This window comes from Hyperolius riggenbachi, chromosome 2, assembly GCF_040937935.1.
Source record: "Hyperolius riggenbachi isolate aHypRig1 chromosome 2, aHypRig1.pri, whole genome shotgun sequence".
NCBI lineage: Eukaryota > Metazoa > Chordata > Amphibia > Anura > Hyperoliidae > Hyperolius > Hyperolius riggenbachi.
In genome coordinates this window covers 160351442-160378287 of record NC_090647.1, presented here as the reverse complement: position 1 = coordinate 160378287, position 26846 = coordinate 160351442, and the positions used below count along the sequence as shown (strand labels likewise).

Here is a 26846-nt window from a genome sequence, read left to right as displayed (position 1 = left end):
CTGATCCCATCACTGAAAAGTGAATGGGACAGCCACGCGTTTTTACAAAAAATGCCGCACAGGTCCGGAACGCATGCAGTGGGAACATCAGACATTGCACTCTATGCAATGTCTGATGTCGTGCGTGTCGGCCACCTGCACGCGTTTCCAAAACGCGGCTGGAAACGCGTGCTGTGTGAACGGGGCCTCAGTCCAAATGTAACCAAATAACAATATCTGAGTAGGTCTGGGTCTCTAGTTTTCAGAATGGTAACATTTGTGACTTTTATTGAATGTTCTTACACTCCAGGGGCTTTGAGAAGAAAGAATTACATTGTTACATTTGGTGCAAAAAAAAATTGCCTTGAAAAATCCATTGGCACTGCTAAAGGTTAACAGTGTATTGCGGGGCCAAAAAGCTGTTTGATAATGTACATGGGGTATCATTTTAACCGGGACAAGCAAGAGAAGAGAATTTGGGGGTCTAGGTCATGTGCATTTTTTGTGCTAAAGTGGAAAAAACTGTTAAAAAAGAACATTTTCAAAGTTAAGGTGCAATTTCAGCAAAGCCGCATAAGTCCAAATGTTACAAAATATGTATATCTGAGTAGGTCTGGGTCTCTGGTTTTCAGAATGGTGACATTTATGACCTGTATGGAATGTTCTGAGACTCCAAGGGATTTGTTAGGAAAGAATGACTGTATTACTTTTGGTGCAAAAAATGGCCTTGAAAAATCCATTGGCACTGCTCATGGTTAACAGTGTATTATGTGACTAAAAAGCTATCTGATGAGGTATATGGGGTATCATTTTAACCGTGACAAGCGAGAGAAGAGAATTTGGGTTGTTTGAGAGCTAAGGCCTTGCTCATGCGATTTTTTTGTTTTGCAGCAAACTGAATCAAAAGCAATAAAATTATTATTTTCATATACTCTGCATCAAAATAAATATCTTGTAAAAAACACCAAAAGTGAAAGAATTGAAAAGGGAACACATAAATAGTTAGGGACTAAGCTTTTTAAATATGTATGCCACGAGGGTGTATTACAGCTATATTTGCTAATAAAGGCTTGTAACCATTGGTAGTGTGCACTGAGAAAACAAAAAACACCACAGAAAAAATACACCTTGACATAATTCAAACCTTGTGATAACCAAGACAAATAGGCAGATACAATGTGTGGGTTTTATGTACAGTAGCAGTGTTTATATTAAAACTGCTTGTTTTTCCCTTTAAAATGCATAGAAAACAAAGTAATTACTGAAAACAAATATCAACCCCAAAAAGCCTATTTGGTGGTGAAAAAAACAAGATATAGATCATTTCATTGTGATTAGTAGTGATTAACCATTTCAGCCGCCCGGGCGTGATGCTCATGTCCAGGCGGCTGCTCTGCTGCGGCGGTGCGCTCCCGCGCGTGATCGTGGGCGCGCCCCCGTGCTGTCTTCCGGTGGCCCTGGGATTAGTGAACGGGAATATGTTTCCCGATCACCGATTCGTGTCCCCAGCAAAAAAAACGAAGCCCTCTTACTAGAGGCTTCAGTCTTTCTGCCAATAAAATTTTCAGCGTCCCCCTTGTGCTTCCGGTTAGCGAGAAGCACAAGGAGAAAAAAAAAACTCAAGGTGGCCATCTTGTGGCCAAATAGTAAGACTACATCTACAGTTTTTTTACATTACAATTTACACATATAATAACAAAAAAATAACTGTTTATTTCCCACACCAAAATATTACCCTAATAAATTTTTTAATGGAAAAAAAATTACAATAAAAAAAAAACATAAATAGTTACCTAAGGGTCTGAACTTTTTAAATATGCATTTGAAGGGGGTATACTACGAACATTTTTTAAATTATAAGCTTGTAAATAGTAATGGACGCAAAATGGAAAAAATGCACCTTTATTTCCAAATAAAATATTGGCGCCATACATAGTGATAGGGACAAAATTTAAATGGTGTCATAACCGAGACAAACGGGCAAATAAAATACATAGGTTTTAACTATGGTAGCATGGATTAGTTTAAAGCTATAATGGGCGGAAAACTGAGAAATAATGAATTTTTTCAATTTTTTCTTATTACTCCTGTTAAAATACATTTATAAAATAATCATTCTTTGCAAAATGTACCACCCAAAGAAAGCCTAATTAGTGGTGGAAAAAACAAGATATAGATCAATAAATTGTGTTAAGAAGTGATAAAGTTATTAGCGAATGAATGGGAGGTGAAAATTGCTCTGATGCATAAGGTGAAAAATCCCCGCTGGCTGAAATGGTTAACCTGGCGGTATGATTATTTCCAAATGTATTGTCCAATAGCTGTGCAATTTTCCCTCAAGCTTTTAGACCCTAAAAAACATACTGCTAGATAGATCTGCAGCAGCCCTGCACATTCCACACCTCCGAAGGATCCAATTCGGGATTATCACTCTGAGCTGCGGCTCTCCGTCCCGAGCCTGACTCGGGGTTACCGCTAAGGAGGTTAAGCTATGGGCAAATGAAAGAGATGAGCACTGAAAGGTGAAAATCACTCTTGTCCGTTAGGGTAAAAACCTCCTTGGGGTGAAGTGGTTAAAGAATAGGCATGACAGATCATTAGGCGACTTTGCTAGACCTCAGGGGACAGGTCAGATTTTCAGCACAGATGTGTTTACAAGGCTTAATTCTTTTCTATGCTGTCCAAAATTAATCAATTTTTAGGTGGAGTTCAACTATAAATATCAGTTATACTAAAAGCAAGAAGTTTTGAATCAGGATGATACAATTCATTGGCTAACTTAACCTTCTTGGCTCAGCTCGTCCATGACCGCCGCTGTGCACCGCACCAGCCCTACTGGGCCGATTTGCAATTTTTTTTTAAAACACGCAGCTAGCACTTTGCTAGCTGCGTGCTGTATGTGATCGCTGCCACTTGCCGCCGATGCGCCGCTACCCGCCACGTTACAGGACCCCCACCCCCAAGACCCCGTGCGCAGCCTGGCCAAACAGTGCCAGGCGGCGCTGAGTGGTGGACCGGGACTCCCTGTGATGTCACGACATTGATGACATAATTCCGTTCGTCGCCATGGCGACGGGGGAAGCCCTAAAGGAAATCCCATTCAGAACGGGATTTCCGGATGTGCTTGATCGCTGGCGGCGATCGGAGGGGTGGGAGGGGTGCTGCAGGGAGGGGGGAATCATGTAGATAGCGCTAGGCTAGCTACATAATTTAAAAAATAATTCAAAAAATCTTTCCAGCAATGCCACCCAATGAAGTACAGAGGGCAACATTGCAGGAAGTGACGCGGCGAGCGGTGGAACGCAATGAAGTAAGTTCCCCGGTCGCTTGCTGATACATTGATTTAAAAACGAATTTAATAAGAAACTATATGGAGGGGGAGCAGGGAAAGGGGGACCCAGGTGAGGGAGGGGGCCGACCCCCCTCCCCCCCGCTGTCCTCGCTGCCCCCCTTTCTACTTGCTACCCCCTCCTGCATGACGCCCATGGGGATACGTTTCCATGGACTGGAAACGTATGCTGCAAAAAGGACAAAAAAAAAACAGTAAAACGGGGAGAGAAATTGTTTTTTTTTTTTAGAAAAACAGATTCATTTGAAACGGATCCGATCTGCAACTGGACAAGTGTGGACCTAGCCTTATACATGGGTTGGCTTATATGCGAGTACATACGGTAAGTGAATTACCTCTGTGATCCAAACAGGGTTCTGTAATGAATCTGACAGCATTAATAGTCCACATCTGATTTGCTCTGTGTTGGTTATTAGCTCTTGCTCTTTAGTGTTCTACAGTGAGTTACTTACCCTGTCTGCCTAGGTTGTCAGTTATTATCAATGTATGATTCTTCTCTTAGACATTCCATAGCTGCTGTGCACTCTACTGAACCTATACAGCATTGGGCATACAAAGAGAGACCAGCAGATACTTTAATATGCAGTTGGTTCTGAGGCAGTTTACCTTTGTTTAATGTTTTTCTTACCATTTTAATGTTAGCATGCATTCTATGGCTGACATCACATCAGTAAAAACACATTGCATAACATAGTTGATCTCTTGTAGGATCTAAGTGAAGCAGAACTTACTGAGTCATGCTTACATGCTATAATGCTAATAATGGTACATAACAATTGAGTTCTTTGTTGAGTACTTAACAAACACAGGTATTACCATATTTGTAGGCTATATAAATTCACCCGCAGGCTTGTTTTGCTACAGTGAGTAGCACGCATACCTGCATTCTGCAGACAGAAGGTACATAATATGTTCTCACTCACAGCAGCTTATAGATACCTAGATACATGCATTCTGCAGACAGCGAGTATGTAATATGTTCTCACTCAGAGCAGCTTATAGATACCTGCATTCTGCAGATAGCGAGTATGTAATATGTTCTCACTCACAGCAGCTTATAGATACCTGCATTCTGCAGATAGCGAGTACGTAATATGTACCTACTCACAGCAGCTTATTGAGTCTTTGGCTGTTGTGTTTAATAACTCTTCTTTAACCACTTCACCACTGAGGGGTTTTACCCCCTGACCACCAGAGCAATTTTCACCTTTCAGCGCTCCTTCCATTCATTCGTCTATAACTTTATTATTACTTATCGCAATGAAATGAACTATATCTTGTTTTTTTCGCCACCAATTAGGCTTTCTTTAGGTGGGACATTATGCCAAGAATTATTTTTTTCTAAATGTGTTTTAATGGGAAAATAGGAAAAATGTGGGGAAAAAAAAATTATTTTTCAGTTTTCGGCCATTATAGTTTTTAAATAATGCATGCTACTGTAATTAAAACCCATGAAATTTATGTGCCCTTTTGTCCCGGTTATAAAACCGTTTAAATTATGTCCCTATCACAATGTTTGGCGCCAATATTTCATTTGGAAATAAAGGTGCATTTTTTTCAGTTTTGCGTCCATCCCTAATTACAAGCCCATAGTTTATAAAGTAACAGTGTTTATACCCTCTTGACTTAAATATTTAAAAAGTTCAGTCCCTAAGGTAACTAATTATGTATTTTTTTTAATTGTAAATTTTTGATTTTTTTTTTAATTACAAAAAAAAAAAAAAATGGGGAGTGTGGGAGGTAATGAGTTAATTTTGTGTGTAAAAGTCATTTATTTGTATGTGAAAAATGTGTAGGGTGTAGTTTACTATTTGGCCACAAGATGGCCACAGTAACTTTTTGCTTTATTGCGACCTCCAAGCCTCCTTCCGGAAGCTTGGAGGAAGAATAAGGAGGCTGGACACGTGAGTTTCTTCTCACAATGATCGCGCTGCCCATAGGAGAGCAGCGGGTCATTGTGGGGCTTAGATCAACGAACGGGAATGGATTTTCCCGTTCATTGATCTCCGGGCGAGCGGGCGGCGGCGGTTTTACTAGCGGCGGGCGGCGTGTTTACGAGCGGGAGCGCGGACAGCGTCGGGAACGCGGAAAGTACGTGTTTCTCCGTCCCTGGTTTTTAAAGGATGGAAAAAGGGGCGGAGAAATACGTACGCGCGGGGGTAAAGTGGTTAAAATTTGACATTCTGGCCTGGAAGATAAACATTTGAATTAAAAGATCAGGGTTCTGGGCACATAAAGTTCTCATTCCTCTACAAGAATGGGATCAGTAATTAACTATTCTCTTAAGCCGTTGTTTTGAAATTAGTACCATTTTTTTATTAATAACATCTGTCATTTTGATTTTAACTTTGATCTGCAGACAAAAAAAAACATTAAAGTCTTAGACATAGTGGGCCAAATGCAAATTTCTTTTTCACCTGAGTTTTCTCCTAGGAGATCATTTTTCATCTTTTCATCTTTGATTTTAAATATCTTTCCAGCAGTTTTCAACTAAAAAAGTACCAAAAAGTAGGTGAAAATGTACTATCAAAATAATTTTGAGCATTTTCTTGCTTTCTGGTGACTTAAAGAGAACCTGAGGCGGGGTTCTGACAATGCAATCCACGTACAGAGGCTGGGTCTGTCTATACTGCCCAGCCTCTGTTGCTATTTCAATCCCCCCTAAATTCCCCCTGCGCTCTACAATCCCCCATAAATCACAGCTGCTCTGTGTAGGCTGTGTTTACAGCTGTACTGTCACTCTGCGTGCTCCCCCCGCCTCCTGAATAGCTCTGGTCCCGCCTGCGTCCCTTCCCTCCAATCAGCGGGGAGGGAAGGGACGCGGATGGGGACTGGACAGTACAGAGATAAACACAGCCCGCTGTGACACGCTGTGTGTCGACAGCGCGGCCGTGATTTATGGGGGATAGCAGAGCGCGGGGGGGGGGAGGGCTTAGGAGGATTGAAATAGCAACAGGGGCTGGGCAGTATAGGCAGACCCAGCCTCTGTATGTGGATTGCATAGTCAGAACCCGGCCTCTTTAAGGGGCATTTTTTTGTCAAGTTTAAAAACATCACCTAGAAGAAAACTCAGGAGAAAAAGTTAATTGCATATTGGCCAGTAATTTCGTTGTGTTACACAATGACAATAAAGTGAATTAAATTGAATTGAATATTTCCCTTTTAAAAAGTTAAAAGGGAAGCAGAGTATTCACACTACAGTAAACCCCTTATCTGTCATTCAGGCAACCGGCATACTCAAGCAACTGGATTACATGGTGCCATGAGGAAGGGGAGAGGGGTGTGCCTCTCTGTCCCCTCCCCAGCTCTGCAGAGTAGCAGAGTGACTTACCAGAGAACTGGGTGCCATCTACCTCTGCTGCTTACAGCTGCCGGCTGTGCTGCTGCATCCTTCATAGCAGCAGTCTAGTCCTGGGAAAAATGGTGAGTGGACTCACCTGAAAAACCCCTGCGTGTGATGCGCCGAAAAATGGGCATGGTCACGCATCAGAATGTGGGCATGGTCATGGGTGTGGCCAAATATACATGACTTTAGTAGTGGTGTGAAAGGTCTGCTGGGGAAGTTTGAGCTCTGCCATAGTGTACCCCCCAAAAATAGATGTAATCTGACAGCATTTCACTAAAAAGACACGTAATCTGGCAGAAGTTCCTCCAAAATACAGATCATATGGCAGTGGTTCCCCCAAAATAGACGTAATCTGGCAGCAGCAGTTTTCCCAACATACACATAATCTGGTACCAGTTCCCCAAAATAGGAGTAATCTGGCAGCAGATCACCCAAAATACATGTAATCTGGCAGTGGTACAGGCAGACTGGAGCTCAATTATCAGGCAATATATCTGGCACTGGCAGGCAGACTAGAGGCCAATTATCAGGCAATATATCGGGCACTGGTACAGGCAGACTAGAGGACAATATCGGGCAATATACCTGGAAGTGGTGCAAACAGACTAGAGGCCAATTATCAGGCAATATATCTGGCACTGGTACAGGCAGACTAGAGGTCAATATCAGGCAATATCTGGCACTGGTAGGCAAAGTGTCAGACTAGAGGTCAATATCTGGCACTGGCAGGCAGAGTGGCAGACTGTAGGTCAATATCAGGCAATATCTGACACTGGCAGACAGAGTGGCAGACTGAGGTCAATATCAGGCAATATCTGGCACTGGCAGGCGGAATGGCAGACTAGAGGTCAATAACAGCCAATATCTGGCACAAGCAGGCAGAATGGCAGACTAGAGGTCAATAACAGGCAATATCTGGCACTGGCAGGCAAAATGGCAGACTACACTGTCAGTGTCACTGACAAAATGCAGCCAGCAACAACTTGCTACCAACAGTTGCACAGTAGGCTACTACTTGGTGCTGAACTCTGCTGAGCCTGAGGCGAGCGATCAGGAGCAAAGTGGCCGGGTGCTCAGCAAAGAAAGGAAATCAAATCTATAAAAACAAACAAAGCTGTGAGTCAGTCAGTCTTTCTGGGGCTGCGGCTGACTAACTGGTGCTTGACGGGTAAAAAGCGTAGAAGTGCTGCCCCTGCACGTCATTACGCTGCCGTCTGCATTGTAGAGAGGAGGGGAGGAAGCAGGAAGTAGCGCCGAGCGGTCATGTGACTGAGCAGTGTCACATGACCGCTGCTCCCGACCAGGAAGTAACGAGTCCTGCTAGGGTGGACGGCGTCCACGCTCAAGAAAAAGTAAGTGGACGTTGTCCACCCGCGTTCACGCAGGACTCGACCCCTGCTCCATAGGCTCCCAATGCATGTCAGGTGACCATGATGCATGTCAGGTGACACATATCGGGAGCCTATGGGGGATGGAGCAGCACAGCCAGACGCTGTAAGAAGCAGAGTGGAGGGTGGCACCCCAGTGCTGTGGTAAATCACTCCGCTGCTCACTGCTCTGCACAGTTTGGAAGGGGGCTTTCTCAAGCAACCAGAAAGTACTGCTATCGGTTATCAGGCATTCCTTGTGTGAGTCAGAGAATGCTGGTTTTACTGTATATAGCATTTGTGACACATTAATTTAACCTCCCTGGTGGTATGATTTTTCCTGATATTAGGGTCTAAAAGCAGTACAATTTTTTCATGTGCTTTTAGACCCTAAAATGAGGGGGAAAAAAATCACACCGCTATTGCTGGCTCCCAAATTACGCTGTTTCTATTGCAATTTCGGCTTCATCTCTTGATGGCGCCCAAATCACTGACTGAGCCCCGCTATAGCTGCCCAAATTTCCAGCGCAGCTTTGGCCTGACTATCAAACAGTACTCTTCATCTACCAGTGCCTAACCCTAAGACCCCCCTGGTGGTGCCTTACCCTACCTAACCTTGCTTCCCCCCCCTCCGGGCCTAACCTTAGCCTCCACCCCCCTGGTGCCTAACCTTAACCCCCAAGGGCCCCCTCACACTCCTAACACTAAAGACCCTGCCTCCTTACCCCTGATTTTTTTTTCGCCGCCATAGGTGGCAATGTTAAAAGCCTTTATTAGTGGCTATAAACGGTAAATAATGGCTATGAATGGCTAAATAGTGGATATGAGTGGCTATAATGGTAAAATAATGGCTATAAACCTTGCGCGCATCTCGGCACCCAAATTACCATTTATAGACACTAATCAAGGCTTTTAACATTGTCGCCTATTGTGTGACATTTTTAACAGGGCCTCTCAGGCACCATCTTTATCTAGTTCACTGCAGCAGACATGTAGACGGATCTTATGTTAAGCATGGGTGGTCAGAAGGTGTCATCGGGGTGGGAAAGGAACAAACTTTCGCCACAAGCCTCTTCCTCTTTCAAAGTTTGACTTCCTCCCAACCATGGATAGCTGGTACCAGAGGGAGCGCAGAGGACAAAGGAGAACACACATACTTATGTACCTGCAATCCTAACATACCTCTGTCCTTAGTTAAATAAGGATACATCAATAACATACTGGACCTGACCACAACTAGATTACATATTTTACTTATTACTGGTCTCTAATAACAGTCCCTGTGGTATTGCTATGCACAGAAGATCAGCATGTTTATATTCTCACTTCATTGCTTCACCACAGTCTACAGAGTTATTTGTTTGTCCAACCTACAGTGTATAGATTTCCCTCAGGCTTGAAAGTTGTGTGACAACACATAACATTGCCTGGCAGTTACGCCTTGTAGCAGAACTAGACTCATTGTATTGTGCTTCCCTTTTATATAGCATTTGACTTTTTAAACAAACTGTAGGTGTAGGCCTTTGGCTTTAAAAACAATAACTGAAGAAATGTAAGGCTTTTTAAAGATGTAATTTAACAGCTGGTTATACGACCCTTCACATAGCTACTTCTCATGGAGAAGCTGAGTAAGGGTTATAAGACTGTGGCGTTTCCGTGCAACTTGAGAATGTGTTGTATAGTAAGACGGTGTCTATTTTCTGAAACATATTCTCAATTGCAACACCATAGGAAATCAATACATTCCATCATTTATATATGTTTATATTGGCAAGACTGTGAAAACAGCAAAATCAGAATTGCACTTATAACCTACCATGTAGAGCCAAGAAATGGGCTTAGAGGAGACCACCTGCCAAACAACCAGATGTACAGTTCAGAAACATACTACTGTATATATGAATGCCAATATTTGTAATGGTGTTTCAACCAGAATAATGCAGGTTGAGATGACCGGTTACTAAGTTACTACACACTGAATAAGCCCACAACCATCTCATTACAGTGATAACAGCTATGACCATTTTTAAAAGGAACCCGAGGTGTGAGACCCATGGAAGCTGCCATATTTATTTCTCTGGCAGTCCTGCTCATCTTTCTGGCCAGTAGGGTCAGATTTGTCAGAGAGATGTCTGATCTGCATGCGTGTTCAAGGTTTGTTTATGAGTGGTTTCAAGTATTAAAGGCAGAGGATCAGCAGGACGGCTAGGCAATGTGCATTAATTAACCTTCTGCCGCACGCGTCACGCCAGCAGGCGTGGCCGCGGCGGCAGCCCCAGGACCGCCTAATGCCAATTGGCGTAAAGTCCTGGGGCTCTGTTTTGCATGAGATCGTGCGCATGGTGCGCGCGCATCTCATGCTCGGAGGGCGGAGCTCCGCCCCGCCTTCAGTCTCCGAGCGGCTATTGCCGCTTGGGAGACTGTTAGACGGCGATCACGCCGTCTATTTACTAGGTGCAGCGCTGCGATGAGCAGCAGCGCTGCACTGGGGACAGCCGTGTGACACGGCAGTCCCCATGGGGGACAAGAGAGCGATCGGCTCTCATAGGCAGAAGCCTATGACAGCCGATCGCCATAATTGGCTGGCTGTGGGGAGGGAGGGAGGGAGGGAAGAAATTTAAAGAAACAGGGGTTTTTCAAGAAAAAAACAAACAATAATATTTATTAAAAGAAAAATAAACCTGGGGGGAGCGATCAGACCCCACCAACAGAGAGCTCTGTTGGTGGGGAGAAAAGGGGGGGGGGATCACTTCTGTGCTGAGTTGTGCGGCCCTGCAGCTTGGCCTTAAAGCTGCAGTGGCCAATTTTGCTAAAAATGGCCTGGTCACTAGGGGGGGGTTTAGCCCTGCAGTCCTCAAGTGGTTAAAAGGAAATAAACATGTCAGCCTCCGTATCCCTCTCACCTCAGATTCCCTATTAAAGCCACAGAAAAATGTTTCATTTTCAAAGAATGCTTGTCTAGAATCTGTCTGCTCTGCTTTGTAATGCATGCCTGGTTAGTTTTCCTGACAGTGGTAAGTTAAACTATTTTACTTAGGATGTGAAGTAAATGGTCAGTAGTGAGTGCGCGCAGACTAGGCTAGGCATATAACCGTGTAACCACATTGTACTGCAGTGACAGTCAAGACAGAAAATCATTTTCTATCTTCTTCTTCTATCTTCTAGCTCCAGTGAATACAGCACAGATAAATTAAATATAGTGGAGATTATGGCATTTTTTCTGTTCCTGTCCACAGTAAAAACAAAACAAAAAAACCCCTCCCGTTGGAATTTTATGAGTGCGTTGCATGTAGAGATGGTCCGGTAGATAGCTATTGGGTTTCATGCTCAATTATCTATACACAGAGAGAAAGAGACACATGCTCATATCAAGATAATTCACATAAAGCATTTGCCTAGGGATACAACACTCTGCTGCTGGATTCACTGATAGAAACAGAGATACTGTAAGAGATACTGTAAGCAGATCAAAGAACATTTCTTAGCCCTGCTTCAAAGCTTAACAGAGAGGCTAAACAAGTAGCATTTAGATTTGTATAACCGTAAGCCAATACTTATTATATAACTATGTAATTAAGCAGTGAAAAAAAGTAAAAAAAACAAAACCAACATAGAAAGTAGGTTCCTTTTTGACTGTTGTAAATATTCATTTACCAGTCCTGTGATTCATTAAAGAGGAGCTGTCAGCCATACTATCTCAGGAAAAAAAACATATGCAGTATAAGTAGATAAATACTTGCTCTACTTACATAACATATGTATTGCACTGTCCACGTTTTGATTTTAGTGATTTTTCTACAGAAAAAAAAGTGAAAATCATTCTTAGCATTTCCCATATTAACTGTGGCTATTTTGAAGCCAATCCTGATGTCATTTCCTCCCTTAAGGTGGCCACTAACAATCCAATTTCTAGCGAAAAATCGTTCAAGCGATCAGATAGGAAGTGAAATATTGTAAAGCATCATTCACTACACCAACAACGAACCAATCTTTGCTTCCTATCTATCACAACCAACAAGAAAATCCAAATTTAGGTTGGACGAAAATTCATTCGGCCGACATTTTTTTTCACTCATTCATGCTGTGTCCAGCAATGGCGATTATTTACAACCAATCCGATCAAAATTTCTGATCGCTCGAACAATATTTTCGCTAGAAATTGGACCGTTAGTGGCCACCTTTACTCTCCTCTGCCTGATTTGCCCGCCCTTCACTATAGAAAGTGCATTGTCTCAGCATGAGAAATATTGGCCAGAGAGGAGAGGAACAGAGGTGTGGGAGGGCAAAACAGGAGGGAAAGAGGCTTCAGCCAATCAGGCTGCATTAGTTTAGTCTAATTTAGACTAAAGTTTAGAGGGGAAGTAGAGAAGCAAAAAAGGACAACCCAGCATGCCCTGCAACTTCCTTTTTGTGTACCAAATAATGTGTGTACCAAATAAGAGTCAGGTAAACTGGGGAATGATCATTTTTCAACAAGAAGAGTAAAAGTGCCACCTTAATTACATGTATGCATCTACAGATATTAGTTAATAGTTGTGCAACCCTGACATTTTTATCTGGATTGGGAAATAATCTTAAATCTCTATGTATCCTTTGCCTTCCTTCCATCTGCCCCCTTTTTAAAGGGACCCCGAACAGTAAATAAAAATGAAATCGGTACTTACATGGGGCTTCCTTCAGCCCACCGTAGGCCCTGGCATCCTTCTGGCTCCTTTCCCGGTCCCGTCTGTGACTTAATTACGAGCAACACCCGGGCCGAGTGTCAGCCCAAAACTTCCTGAACGGTGATGCTCCGTGTCATCACGCTGGCTGCTACGTGTCATCACGGTGGCCGGCGTGACAGTCCTGTGCATACACAGTTTTCTAACTATGAGTTAGCGCATGCACAGGACTGTTAAGCCGGCCGGCATGATGACACGGAGCGTCACCATTCAGCAAGTGTTGGGCCGACATTCGGCTCAGGTGTCGCTGGTAATGAAGTCGCAGGCGGGACCAGGAGAGGAGCAAGGAGGAAGCTGGGGGCCTCGCGGCCTACGGTGGGCTGGAGGAAGCCCCAGGTAAGTACCAATCTCATTTTTATCTACAACTCTTGGTCCCTTAAAGGGCAAATAATGGCACATCTTAAACATATTAATACCTTAGCGGTATGGACAAGCTCAGCTCGTCCAATACCGCCAGAGGGTGCCGCTCAGGCCCTGCTGGGCCGATTTGAATCAAATAAAAAGCAGCACACGCAGCCGGCACTTTGCCAGCCGAGTGTGCTGCCCGATCGCCGCCGCTTTGCGGCGATCCGCCGCGAGTAGCGGCGAAAGAGGGTCCCCCCAGCCGCCCGAGCCCTGCGCAGCCGGAACAAATAGTTGGATCGGAGGCGGCTGACGTCAGGACGTCGGCTGATGTCCATGACGTCACTCCGCTCGTCGCCATGGCGACGAGGAAAGCCAAACAAGGAAGGCTGCTCATTGCAGCCTTCCTTGTTAATTCTGATCGCCGGAGGCGATCGGAACTATGCTCCAGGAGCGCCCTCTAGTGGGCTTTCATGCAGCCAACTTTCAGTTGGCTGCATGAAATAGTTTTTTTTTAATTTAAAAAAAACCCTCCTGCAGCCGCCCTGGCGATCTCAATAGAACGCCAGGGTGGTTAAGCTGTACTCCACCACAACTTCCGCCCCCGCTGCATCAACAGACAGCCCTGGCTGACTGAACCCATCAAACAACTGAAAAGACAGTCCAGGGCAGCAGAACGGCAGTGGAGGAAAAGCTGCAGTGCAGATGACTTCGCCCACTATAAAAACACGCTGCTGCAGCTCAGGGACGCTCTCTCACTTGCAAAGCAGTCATACTTCTCTACACTCATTTCTTCACAATCCCATAACACTAAACAACTTTTCAACACCTTCAGCTCTCTTCTCCACCCCCCGCCTCCCCCTACAACCACAAGCTTGTCTGCAGAAGACTTTGCAGCATATTTTGTGAGCAAAATTGAAACACTACAGAACAGCTTTCAAAAGCAACCCTCTTCACCGGTCCAATCACCTCTTCCTTTTTCCTCTCTGCCCGGCAGCTCCCCTACTATCAATTATCCCTCTCCACATAACCACTCACCCACTCAAACCTCCTCCCCGCTAACAATCTTCTCAGCCTTAACTGAACAGCGTCTTTCTTCACTAATCTCTAAAGCTAATCTTACTACATGCGCCTCAGATCCTATTCCCTCTCATCTTATCCCCCAGCTCTCCTCCCCCCTCATTCCTGCTTTAACAACACTGTTTAACCTTTCCATCTCTACTGGCATTTTTCCTTCTTCATTTAAACAAGCTATCATAACACCACTAATCAAAAAACCCTCTTTAGACTCTACTGCCCTTTCTAATTACCGCCCAGTCTCTCTCCTTCCCTTTGCCTCCAAACTTCTGGAATGCCACATTTACTCAGAGTTGTCTAACTTTCTCTCTGCTAATTCCCTGTTGGACCCCTTCCAGTCTGGCTTCCGCCCTCAACACTCTACGGAAACCGTTCTCACTAAGGTTGCCAATGACCTCCTAGCTGCTAAAGCCAAAGGCAGATTTTCGGTACTAATACTCCTAGATCTGTCCTCTGCCTTCGACACTGTTGATCATACCCTACTTCTCCAGACCCTCTCAACACTGGGAATCAAGGGCCTAGCACACTCCTGGCTCAACTCTTACCTGTCTGGACGTTCTTTCATGGTCTCCTATGCCAATACCAACTCCTCTCCACGCCCACTGTCTGTGGGAGTACCACAAGGGTCAGTCCTTGGACACCTCCTCTTTTCCATTTGCACCCATGGCCTGGGACAGATAATAAGCTCTTTTGGGTTTCAATATCACCTCTATGCTGATGACACCCAAATTTATTGTTCTGCCCCAGACCTCTCCACACTACTATCAAAAATCCCCGAATGTCTATCCGCTGTATCTACATTTATGTCATGCCGCTTCCTTAAACTCAATATGAGCAAAACGGAGATTGTGATATTTCCACCTTCGCTCTCTGTTCCACCTTCCATTGTCACAATCAATGTAGATAACACCCCAATAGCGTCAACCCCCAAAGCTCGTTGCCTAGGGGTAACTCTGGACTCTGAGCTCTCCTTTAAACCACATATTAACACTTTAACTACCTCCTGCTACTTCCATCTCAAAAACATTTCCAGAATCCGTCCCTTCCTTTCACAAGAAGCAACTAAAATGCTTGTGCATGCCCTAATCATCTCCCGTCTTGACTACTGCAACACCCTACTCTGTGGTCTACCAAAAAGCAGACTGGCACCTCTCCAATCCCTACTAAACTCTGCGGCCACCTCTCTTCTAGATCCTCTGAGGCAGCCCCTCTCTGCCAATCCCTCCATTGGCTACCAGTTGCCCAAAGGATCCAGTTTAAATTTCTCACACTTGCATACAAAGCTCTACACAAGCTATCGCCTCCATACATTTCCTCTTTAATCTCTAGATACCTCCCCGCCCGGACCCTCCGTTCCTCACAGGAGACCCTTTTGTCCTCCAGCCTAGACACCTCCTCTCACTCTCGCATCCAAGACTTCTCACGGGCTGTCCCTCTCCTTTGGAACTCCCTCCCTCAGCCGGTTCGTCATGCCACGAGTCTGGAAACCTTCAAACGTACTCTGAAAACACACCTGTTTAGACAAGCCTATAATTTGCTATAGGCAGCACTGAAGGCACACTGGCTCACCCACTAATCCTTGTGTTTCCTCCCCACTACCCTCTAGATTGTAAGCCCGCAAGGGCAGGGACCTCCTCCTAGTGTTTCTCATACTGCTGTTATTTTAACATATGTACATGTACCAACTACATATCAACTATGTATGTATCTATATTTATTCTATTCAATGTCATGACTGTACAGTGTCTTGTATTTCTTATGTATATTTGTTCCCTATTATTTGTTTGTATTATGTACAGCGCTACGGGAGATGCTGGCGCTATATAAATAAAATAATAATAATAAAAGTGGATATAGGTCGCACTCCCAGCAGATGTAACGTCAGGATGTGCCTGGATCCCGGAAACTGACAGCCAGCAGTCCCAATCTTGCAAGAATAAAGTATAGCGACCAATACCCTTCCTGGACCTGAAAATTGCAGTCAGGGGGGATCGTTTGGTGAGCACAACGTATAGGAAACCCACAGCAGGAAACACCATCCTCCATGCCCTCAGCCATCATCCCGGTCACCTGGTGAGGAACATTCCATATGGTCAGTTTCTCCGTTTAAGGAGGAACTGTACCGATGAAGAGGACTTCAGGCGAGAGTCTCGGGAACTATATGACCACCTAAGGGAACGTGGTTACTCCCATAGGACCCTTAGGAAATGCTTACAGAGGGCAAGAAGTCGAGACCGAAACACACTCCTTGGTGAGTCTGGGAGAGAGTGGCTGGATAGTGTAATGGTTAAGGGCTCTGCCTCTGACACTGGAGACCTGGGTTCGAATCTCAGCTCTGCCTGTTCAGTAAACCAGCACCTATTCAGTAGGAGACCTTGGGCAAGACTCCCTAACACTGCTACTGCCTATAGAGCGCGTCCTTGTGGCTGCAGCTCTGGCGCTTTGAGTCCACCAGGAGAAAAGCGCGATATAAATGTTCTGTGTTTGTCTGTGTTCTGTGAGAGATGGATCGGATGATGTCAGAAGAGAGGGAATAGTGACGCAGTATGGTTCCCACTGGGATGGTCTGAGGAGCTGTGTGTCGGGGCTCTGGCCCATCCTCTTGGCATCACCTGATATTGCGGAGATTGTGGGCCCGACCCCTGCTATAACAGCAAGGAGAGCAAGAAATCTGAGGGATCATTTGGTATGCTCAGAATTCCGCAGTAGAGGGGCAGAGGAGGGGAGAAAGAACTGGCTTTCAGCGGTCCCACCCCCAAAAGGCATGTATCGCTGCGGCAAATGTAAAGTCTGTCCATTTGTGCACAAGACAAAAACGTTTTGGGACACAAAACATGAGAATATAACATTAGAGCATTTATGAATTGTGAGACCACAGGGGTAGTATACATGGTTACCTGCCCCTGTGGTCTACACTATATTGGTATGACCACTCGGGCCTTTAAAACGCGGATCCTGGAGCACATCTCAAATGTGGGTAATGAAAATGAAAATTGCAAGGGCCCTCTGAGACAACACTACCGTGAAAAACATGGGGGCAGCTTCAGGGGTAGTCTGGTCAAAGTTCTGTTCTCCATGAAAAAAGGAGCTAGAAAAGTTAATATTGAGAGAGAACTCTGTAGAGTAGAAACAATGTGGATATACAGATTAGGTACACTAACACCATCAGGTTTGAATTCAGAAATTGACTTCTCTGTATATTTAGACTAAATGTGTGATTTATGTTGGAGTCCCACTTTAGGACAAGCATGTTTGAGATGGTGCATGGTAAAAAGAGGAAAGCATTGCACACTATGACCTCTGGAGGCAATTGTGAGCAATGATGCATCTATATGTGGTTTAGAGTGGCAGGCAAGTGTGTGTGAAGGCTAGTGATAGTTACATACCTTCTGCTATATGTTATACTCCTATCAGATGCCCAGTGCGGACCTGCGTTTATCGAGGTTTTAATTTGTGCAATCCTCTACATGCTTACATTCAATCCATGCTATGGAAATATCAATGCAACTCTAAAAAGTGGGGAAAACCCAAGTGTGGATCCAGTAACAAAGATGGCCGCTCAGGTCATGTCACATGATGCTGGACTGTATATAAAAGATCATGGGAGGCACTCAGCCACCCCCCCCCCCCCTGACGTCACTCTGAGGAAGCCCATTGGGCGAAACATGTAAGTGGGAGGAGTCCCCGTTGATTGATCTCTTCCACCACTCCAAGCATTCTGCGCGCTGGATCCCCGTTACTACGCGAGGCTGTGAGCGGGTTGATCGTGCGCATCTTCAGCCAGGACCACGTGTGCTGCCCTGACAAACCGCTGCAGCGGAAGCTCAAAAAAGAAAGGTGGAAAAACCTGCCGGAGATGCGCGGACTGCGGAGTGTGGGGGACGACGTAAGTTAAGCCTGGCATCTGCCTTCTGTTTAAGTGCTCTGTGGCTAAGGCTCCATGACTGAGCTTTTATAATAATATATGAACTGCTTCCTTATCAATTGGCATTGTGGCTATTAAGCCAACCTGCTTTGAACTGATTATGAAACTGATGCCTGGAAGTGCAAGTCATTTTCTGTGAAAAGGCGATGTGCTGGATCAGCGTGCCAATGTGAGAAGTGTATCTTATGGGACTAATTGGTTTTGATATGGGCCCTTCTCTTTTTTTCTCCTCTTCTTTTGAGTGCACTCGAATTTGCTGTTTGAACTGTAACCCGCCTGGAGTATACAGGACTTCCTAGTATATATATATATATATATATATATATATATATATATATATACACATAGATAGCTCAGCAGATCCACTGGCATTCAGTCTATTAAGCTAGCCTATACGCTGCAGCGGAAAATCAATAAGCACTGTTAGGTCTGTGTGAATGGATTCGTGTATGTGAGGGTGATGTGGGGAACTCCGGGGACTCCAATTTTTTAAGTAATTGTTTTTAGATTTTGGGATGCTGTGGTTGTTGGTTTCCAAATAAAGCTTTGCATTTTTTGTATGGATTGGTGAGGCCTCTGTAAGCTTTTTTCTTCCTTTTCTAATTTTGATCTACTGTATATTTATTCTATTCAATGTCATGACTGTACAGTGTCTTGTATTTCTTATGTATATTTGTTCCCCATTATTTGTTTGTATTATGTACAGCGCTACGGAAGATGCTGGCGCGATATAAATAAAATAATAATAATGATAAAAGTGGATATAGGTCGCACTCCCAGCAGATGTAACGTCAGGATGTGCCTGGATCCCGGAAACTGACAGCCAGCAGTCCCAATCTTGCAAGAATAAAGTAAAGCGACCAATCCCCTTCCGTCCGCCGCGCGGACCTAGTGGGGAACTGCTCATTAGTATGCATAGAGCTGACGCTCCAATCGGCAAGCAGTAGAAGCGGCTAACTACGTACTGGAAGGGGCAGACCCGCTCAGTCACCTTCATGAACTCCGACCAATAGGGAGACAGCCTACTGCTGTCCAAACGTCAGGACACGCCCCTTTGTGGACCAGACCTGATGGGAGACTGTGTCCCGTAAGGCGGAAAAAGATCCACCTTTAGGTAGCGTCATATGACGGACTGGGAAGGGCAAACCACGTCATGGCACGCCCCTCCCACCGGCGCTAGATAACGAGCTGGACGCCTGCATCCAGTGCGCATAGCACTTTCGTTACAAACACAGGAAATCTGAAACAAAAAATAGGAAAATTAGTGACAACCATTCATGAAGGGCATCATTCGCAGCAATAGAAACTAATATATACCTAGCTAACTATATGATTAAATAAAACGGTAACATGTTCATTCCCATTGGCTCTAATGTATCAAGTCTATGTATCCATACTGTCTCTCTGCATAGCAATCTCTTAGCCCTATCCCCGCCATGTCTGAGCGGTGGTACTTGTTCTAGAATTTGGAAACGTAATTGGCTCACTGTATGGTTTGCCTTTGAGAAATGACTAGGGACTGCCAACTCAGTAGTATTATTTCTGATTGTGCTCTTATGCAATGACAATCTAACTTTCATGGGTTGTGTGGTTTGTCCTATGTACAGTAAACCACATGGACACTTGAGTGCATATATTACATATCGTGAGTTACAATCAAATTGCCCCTTGATCTTAAATCTTGTGCCCAAATGTGAATGATAGACACTATCTCCCTTAATGACACTATGGCAATGCACACAATTTAAGCATGGATAAGTGCCATTGGGACAGACTGACTGGCCACCCCTTTCCCTTTGGGTGCCCATGTCAGCCTGCACCAATTTGTCCCATAGTGTTGGGATGCGTTTATAAGACATACGTGGGGAATTTTGAAATTCCTCAATATGAAGAAAAGCTGTTTTTAAAATGTTCCAATTGCTGCCTATGATGCCTGCAATGACGTCACTATAAACATTAAACTGGCTAACAAAAGGTATCCTTCTGTGGTTAATGGATCTATGATGTACCCGGCAGTCACTATGTATCGTAAGACGTATAGCAGGACATTGTACATGTAAAGCATCCACAAATTGTTGTAGACTCCAATGTGACCCCCTACATACGCAAAAGACATCATCAATGAAACAAAGCCAACAAAGGGCATTGCTAGTAAATGTTTCACTGGTATAGACAAACGTCTCCTCGTATGTAATCATGAAGATGTTTGCATAGGAGGGGGCCACATTCGAGCCCATCGCTGTACCCCGAAGCTGTAAGTAAAATTGGACGGAAGGGGATTGGTCGCTATAATGCGACTTAGCAGAGCTGATTGGTCAATGTTTGATGAGAGTCCTATATAAGAAGCAATGTGTTTTATGTACATTTAGATACTGACTAAACCAGACAAAGGAGGCTAGTCCTCCGAAACGTTGTATTATGTCAGTTATCTTCAAATAAAATATAAGAGCATTATATTGGATGGTGCCGGACTGAACTTTATTCTTACATATTAAGCTGTATACACATATAGATTTCCACCCAATGCTCCAAAACAATCATTTCTTCTCTGAATGGAATCGATTCAGAAAGGAGTCAATTCTGACCACACATTGTACGTTGATTTTCAGGAGATTCCAGCAGGGAATTTATTAAAAATAGACCGAACTGCTGCGCTTGTTGTTCAGTTGCTATTCAGTCGTGTCCGACTCTTTGCGACCCCAGGGACCCCAGCACGCCAAGCCCTTCTATCCTCAACTGCCTCTCAGACTTGTCCAAGCTCATGTTTGTTGCTTCCATGATGCTATATAGCCATCTCATTCTCTGCTGTCCCCTCCTCCTTTTACCCTTTGATCTTTCTGAGCAGGGTCATATGAAGTATGATTTAGTGCGGTGTAAGGATCCTGTGATAGGCTCCCCTGCTGTGAGTTCAACCCTCCGCACAAGTATAAAAACAGTTTAAAGGAATCCTAAATTCCCTTTTGACAACCTCCCAAGTGTTTCTCACCCTCATCTGTGTTATACACTCCCATGTGTACTCTGCTTTCCCCCATACTACCTGTACTACCTTACCCCATCCCCGAACCCCACTGTGTGACCTTTACTGCCTTTACTGTCAAATTCACTGCCTGTCAGTTGCCTGTGTGAAAGGGGCCTACAATGCCAGGCTTCTGAGCTTGTCTCTTTCAATGAAAATCTGAATCTGAATAAAGCGAATAGTTTGATATATAAAGCCAACCGCTAACTCATTCAGACACCTGCTTCTCTTATAGCTCATCATAGGTAAATGATTTCTTTGTTTTGCAATCAGACCAAAAGAATAACTATAATTATGATCTTTCAGATCAGTAATTTAAAATTAGTCGTTAAGTTAGTAACCAATAGCAGCCAAACAAATATTTGAATGTATTGTGTAATTTACAGTTAACAATACAATTAACATTATGGTTGCAAGACATGTTTGCACAACTTTAGACTCATTTGTGTACTTTGCAGAGCATATAGAACCATTCACATCAGCACCTGTATGCAAAATAACTCATTCTAGTGTCCTTATCATTCACATAGGCTTTGTAAGGCAGATATCAATGAAAGCAGAATCGTTCTGACAGATTGCTCACGCAGAAACTACTAAGTCCTAAAAACCATCATTGCGGCCAGGTCAATAACATTTGTCAGTATGACTTCAGCAATGGCTGAATCTATAACTGCAGAGCATACTCACCTTGCAGTGCTAGTGCTAGAGTTCCAGGTCCGGATCTCAACCACAACTGAATGGTGACCAAGGGTGTAGCAATAGCCATAGCAGCCGTAGCAACTGCTATGGGGCCCTGGAGAGGAGGGGGCCCAGCTGGTAATTGATGTGTTCACTTTGTTTCTTCACCCTCTGACTTTGTCTCAGTGCCCAGTACATTATACTGAAATGGAAATCGCTCAGCCAACATATCCATAGGGGCCGTTGGCATTGCGACTAGAACTGATGGCTCCATAAAAAAATTGCTATGGGGCCCCACAGTCTCTAGCTACACCAATGATGGTGACTGTTCATTCTCTCCATTTTTATGGGATTCCTACGGATATTCCCACATCCTAAAGACAAACTTGTTGGTTAATTGGTTTGCGACTGTGGTAGGGATGTTAGATAATAGGGCCTGGTTATTTACATCTTAACTTGCCAGCTGACTGTTACAGTATGACAACCACATTTATAAAAGGGTAAATCTGCCTAATTACAGTAGTGACCAGTTATTCGACGGTCCATTGTAATTTATTACATTTTTTGGATCGCGGTGTTGATGGATTTCAGATCTGCACCTGCAGTTGGGACTGATCAGTGAAGTTTTTGGAAGGTCTCACCCTCCTATGATGGATGTTGGCATAGAAGGAAACTGAAGGTTAGGCTACTGTTTTACTCCAGGCTGATTATAAGTCCATGGATCCTTATTAACAGCAAAAGGTGTGTTTTAACTTTTTTCTTTTGAGTGTACATTTTTTTTTTGCATTTCTTTAAAATACAGCAATAAAAACCGAGCACACTAGAGATTGAACTTTTACAGCTTAGATCAATAATAGCATCAGTGAGGGATAAACCATTCAGTGTAACTGAAAAGCGATTTAAAGATTGAGACATTTATAGTAAAAACATCTTTAAATGTTATTTATTTTTTGAAATTTCAGCTATAAATCAGCAGAAAGGAATGAAAATGCCTGCAGATATCCCATGAATCACAGCGTGCAAATCCATTCATAGGGAAACTTTTCAAAGACACAATTTCAATAACTGTAAAGGCTCATTTTCTATGGAAATGTTCAAGAGAGAAAAAATTCAGGGATTGGGGCCAAATTAAGCATTCAAGGATTTATCCTTATAGGAATTATTTCTTTCATGATGTCAGATTTTCTTTTAAGCTTTCGAGCTGCTTGTGGTATTAATTAGCTCCGTATTTTAATTTCAAGTTCAATTCCCAGAGCTTTACCACTAGAAAGTGATGGCCTAAATCAGTTCCCTGAGACGCCATGCCTTGGGATTTCACTCCTACGCACTGCATGGCTGCAAACTACACTTACCAGAACTCACAGGCGGAAGACAAAGAAGGCTCTGACTATGAGAATCTACAATATACAGTAGTGTAACTAGAGACTATGGGGCCCCATAGCAAAATTTTTATGGGGTGCTCGGATACCCCTTTTTAAAATCCGAATTGATTCGGATCCGGATACCCAGATATCCGGATCCGGCTCGGAAATCCGAATCCGAACTTTTTGGTATCTGAGTAAACTCGGATATCAGAACCCAATATCCGGCCGGATTTGGATATCCGGATAGAAAACCGGAAGTGACCTGAAAATGGTTTAAAATGCTTCCAAAAGTCTCTTCAAATGGCAAAAAACCCTTTCGGAGGCCTCTCTCTCTCTCTCTCTCTCTCTCTCTGACTGCCTTCAAAAGGGATTTTTGCCATTGAAGGCGATTTTGGCTTCTGCTCGGATATCGGAACTAACTATCCGCCCGGATTTCAAATGGGAAATCCGAGTTTGTCGGATAGTGCTATTTGGATTTTAAAAAATATCCGAATTGCTATTCAAAGTTCGGATAGTGGAAAAAGTTCGGATTATCTGGGTAGTTCGGATATCCGAAATCTTGCTGAGCACCACTGTAATGGGACCATCAGATCTAGACACTCTTGAGAAATGCCACCTGACCCTACACTATGGATATGAGTTGAGTGGGCAATTTACATTCCATGCAATTTACACTGTATATAGTCCGTGGGCACTGAGACAAAGTCAGATGGTGGAGAAACAAAGTGAACACATCAAATACCAGCTGGGCGCCCTCTTCTCCAGGGCCTCATAGTAGTTGCTATGGCTGCTATAGCTATTGCTTTGCCCCTGTCATAACATTGGAGATATGAAAGAAAGGGGTTCAGTTGTCTTCCTTAAAGGAATACTATAAGCCCCCCCAAAAGAAAATAAATTACCTGATGCTTCTACCGGTCACCCCCAGATGTCATGTGCCTGCACCGGGACAAAACGATCCTCCGATCCCTTACCATGGCTCAGTTACGTTTTTTGTGACTTTAATGTTGCAAGCCACTGCGCCTGCGTGACCCTGGCCGCACGTGTCCTTGACTCCTCGCTCCCATCGCTAAAGGAGTCCTGCCAAGTCATAAGATATTAAATACTACAGTATGAGCAGTTTGTGTAAGTAATGTAAGTATGAGAGCTTAGCTACACAATCTGTTCACAGTTCTCAAAATCTGTTGGCCGTCATACTACATTTAGGTGGTAAATTGGCCAACCATTAGCCAATAAAAAATGTATGAGATCAGCAGGACTGCTGGGTAAAATGGAATGATTTATAAGGAAATAAATAAATAAGGTGTCCTTTAACAGTGTGTCCCTACAATAACCGCAAAACAAATAACAATGACGTATACTGGGACTTGCAGGTCATATAAATGGCAGCAAGGTTTAACATATCTGGAAAAAACCTTGATTATGGATATAATCAGAAAGCTCTGAATCTTGATGTACCTGAGATGAGAAGCATCTCAGGTACCATACAGTACTGGGACTTCTTTAGGCCCCCTTAAGGCCGCTCGTCCCCACCCATCTTCCCAGGTGACTTCTGTCACCCGCAATACTGCCTGAAAGCCTGGACGAGTTGCGCTTTGTTGTGCATGCGTGGCTTGCCGTGCTCCTCCGTCGCGCTCCTGTGGCTTACAGGAATCTGCAGTACTACTACGTAGGCGCAGAACGTTCCCAGGTATGGGAGCACGACACGGGAGGTTGCCTAGCCAGGCCCATAGGGTCTAAAAGCCATGCAATTTTTTCACAAGCTTTTTGACTGTAATAACAAGAAAAAAATTTACCACAGAGAGATCTGCAGCAGCTCTTGCAAACAACTCGAACGGGATTACCGCTTTGAGCTGCGGATATCCGTACCGAGCCTGATTTGGGATTACCGCTAAGGAGGGTAAGGAAGCCCTGGTAAGTATGGTACCTGAGACGTTTTCTCGTCTCAGGTTCCCTTTAACTTCCATTGGTCTTGTGGCGTTCATACTTCCTGTGGTCAGAGCTGAGTTGATGGCACAAGGGGGATCTATATAATAAGGGAAGACGGCCCTGCTTATAGGAGCTTACAATCTATATGCTATAGACGTAAAAGCTAACATTTAATAAAACAAAAAGCGAAACATATCATCACATTTCCTTTTACCTGCTCCTGATTTTGCCTACAGCAACAATAAGATGCCATTTCTCTCTGCTAATTAGACTGCAGAGTTGAATTGTACTTGTTTTCCATAGTAATTACATTTTTTTTACAAAGCAACATTGTACATTTTTCTCACTGTACAGAATATGTTTTTTCAAACCACCTCTTTACATAAATTAATCAAAGCTGCCAGAATGGAGCTGAACAGCACAAGCGCTCAGCTAAATTCAATTACATTTTCCAAGATGAATTCAAGAACAGATGTCAGGCCTTATAGGTTTATTGATTTGGTTCTTGAATAGAATCTTAAACGTTCTTCATGGAAACAATGGAAGAAACACGTCTTTAAGAGCCCCCTCATGTACAGAACTACTAAAAAGAAGACAAAAAAATCACTCCGTGCACAAATTATACATGTTTCTGTAATACAGAAAGCATACATTCTACACAATAGATCTGCACAATCGGCTGGCCCTGATCAGAACAAAAAGCAACATACTGTAAAGCACTGATCTATTATATCTTGCTCTATACTGTTCATTATGATTCATGCATTCTGTGCATATTGCTTTTTTCCTTATAAAAGCGTCTCTTGCAGGACATGAAGCCCATTTCTAGCAGCTCTGCTGCCAGAGATGTAACTACAGGTGAGCAGTCCCTGCTACTGCATAGAAGCCCAGAGCTGTAAGGGGTCCCCAACTACTGACCACCTCTTTCACCAATAAGGGGCCCATCCTACAGATCAAGTGTTTTTGTGGCGACACCTGTTATAGGTGTGAAGATTATGATGTCCACACTTTTTCTCTGACCTTTGTGAGATGCCCACCGTAGCGGTGAGGGTAACGAAGGGTAGCCAAGGTAAAGAGTGTAAATACTGGCAGAGGTGTGTCTAGGGATAACAGCGCCTATGGCTACCACTGAAATCTGCTTGGGGGAAGGGGGGGGGGTGTGGAAGGGGTCGGGGAGTGGCGCCAACTAACATAGTTAAGGTGTAGCCTCAGTTGAAATGGTTGTGTCCAAGTTGAAGTAAAGCATGGCCTGCAAGAATTAAGTATCTCAATATGGTCATCCTGTACATATCCTCCAAAAAACAATTGGGAAGCTTGTCCCCTCCCAAAAAATGTTTGCAGCAGAATGTCCTCCAAATAAGACAAACCTAGAATCTATATGGAGAACACCTCTGTAGAAACGCCCCTACACAGAGGGAAGTGCTTGACACGCTGTGATGTTATCCAGTGGTAGAGGACCGCAACATGTCGCTTCTGAGCATGGCTGCAGCCGCACTCTCACATGTGACTTCATGGGGGGCCACCTATCCAGTGCCACTACTAAGCAAGTCCCTGGCCAGGGCACGAGAGCAGCTGACAGGCAGTGAATTCACCGCCTGTTCCCTGCCCCTCTGAAAGAGGTCCTTATGTGTGCATGTGAATCAAACCAATAGGTAGAATTATTTGACACACTAGTGGTAGCTATAATGGTGCTAATGGTACTTTAGAATGTTCAAAGTCACCACATACTGTCTATAATAATGTCAATGGGCTGTTT

General features: G+C 44.0%; 1 long non-coding RNA gene across 5 annotated transcripts in view; it reads right to left on the bottom strand.

Moving 5' to 3' along the window:
* The window catches only part of LOC137544147 (uncharacterized), a 219926-nt gene that overhangs the window by 120256 nt on the left and 72824 nt on the right, over window positions 1-26846 (bottom strand). For 4 of the 5 annotated variants that reach the window (XR_011025735.1, XR_011025733.1, XR_011025736.1 and 1 more), the window contains 2 exons: window positions 9858-9893; window positions 3781-3862 (listed from right to left, as the gene is read on the bottom strand). This is a non-coding gene — a long non-coding RNA (uncharacterized lncRNA). The remainder of the gene's footprint in view (window positions 1-3780; window positions 3863-9857; window positions 9894-26846) is intronic. The other variant, XR_011025734.1, reaches the window with a different exon arrangement.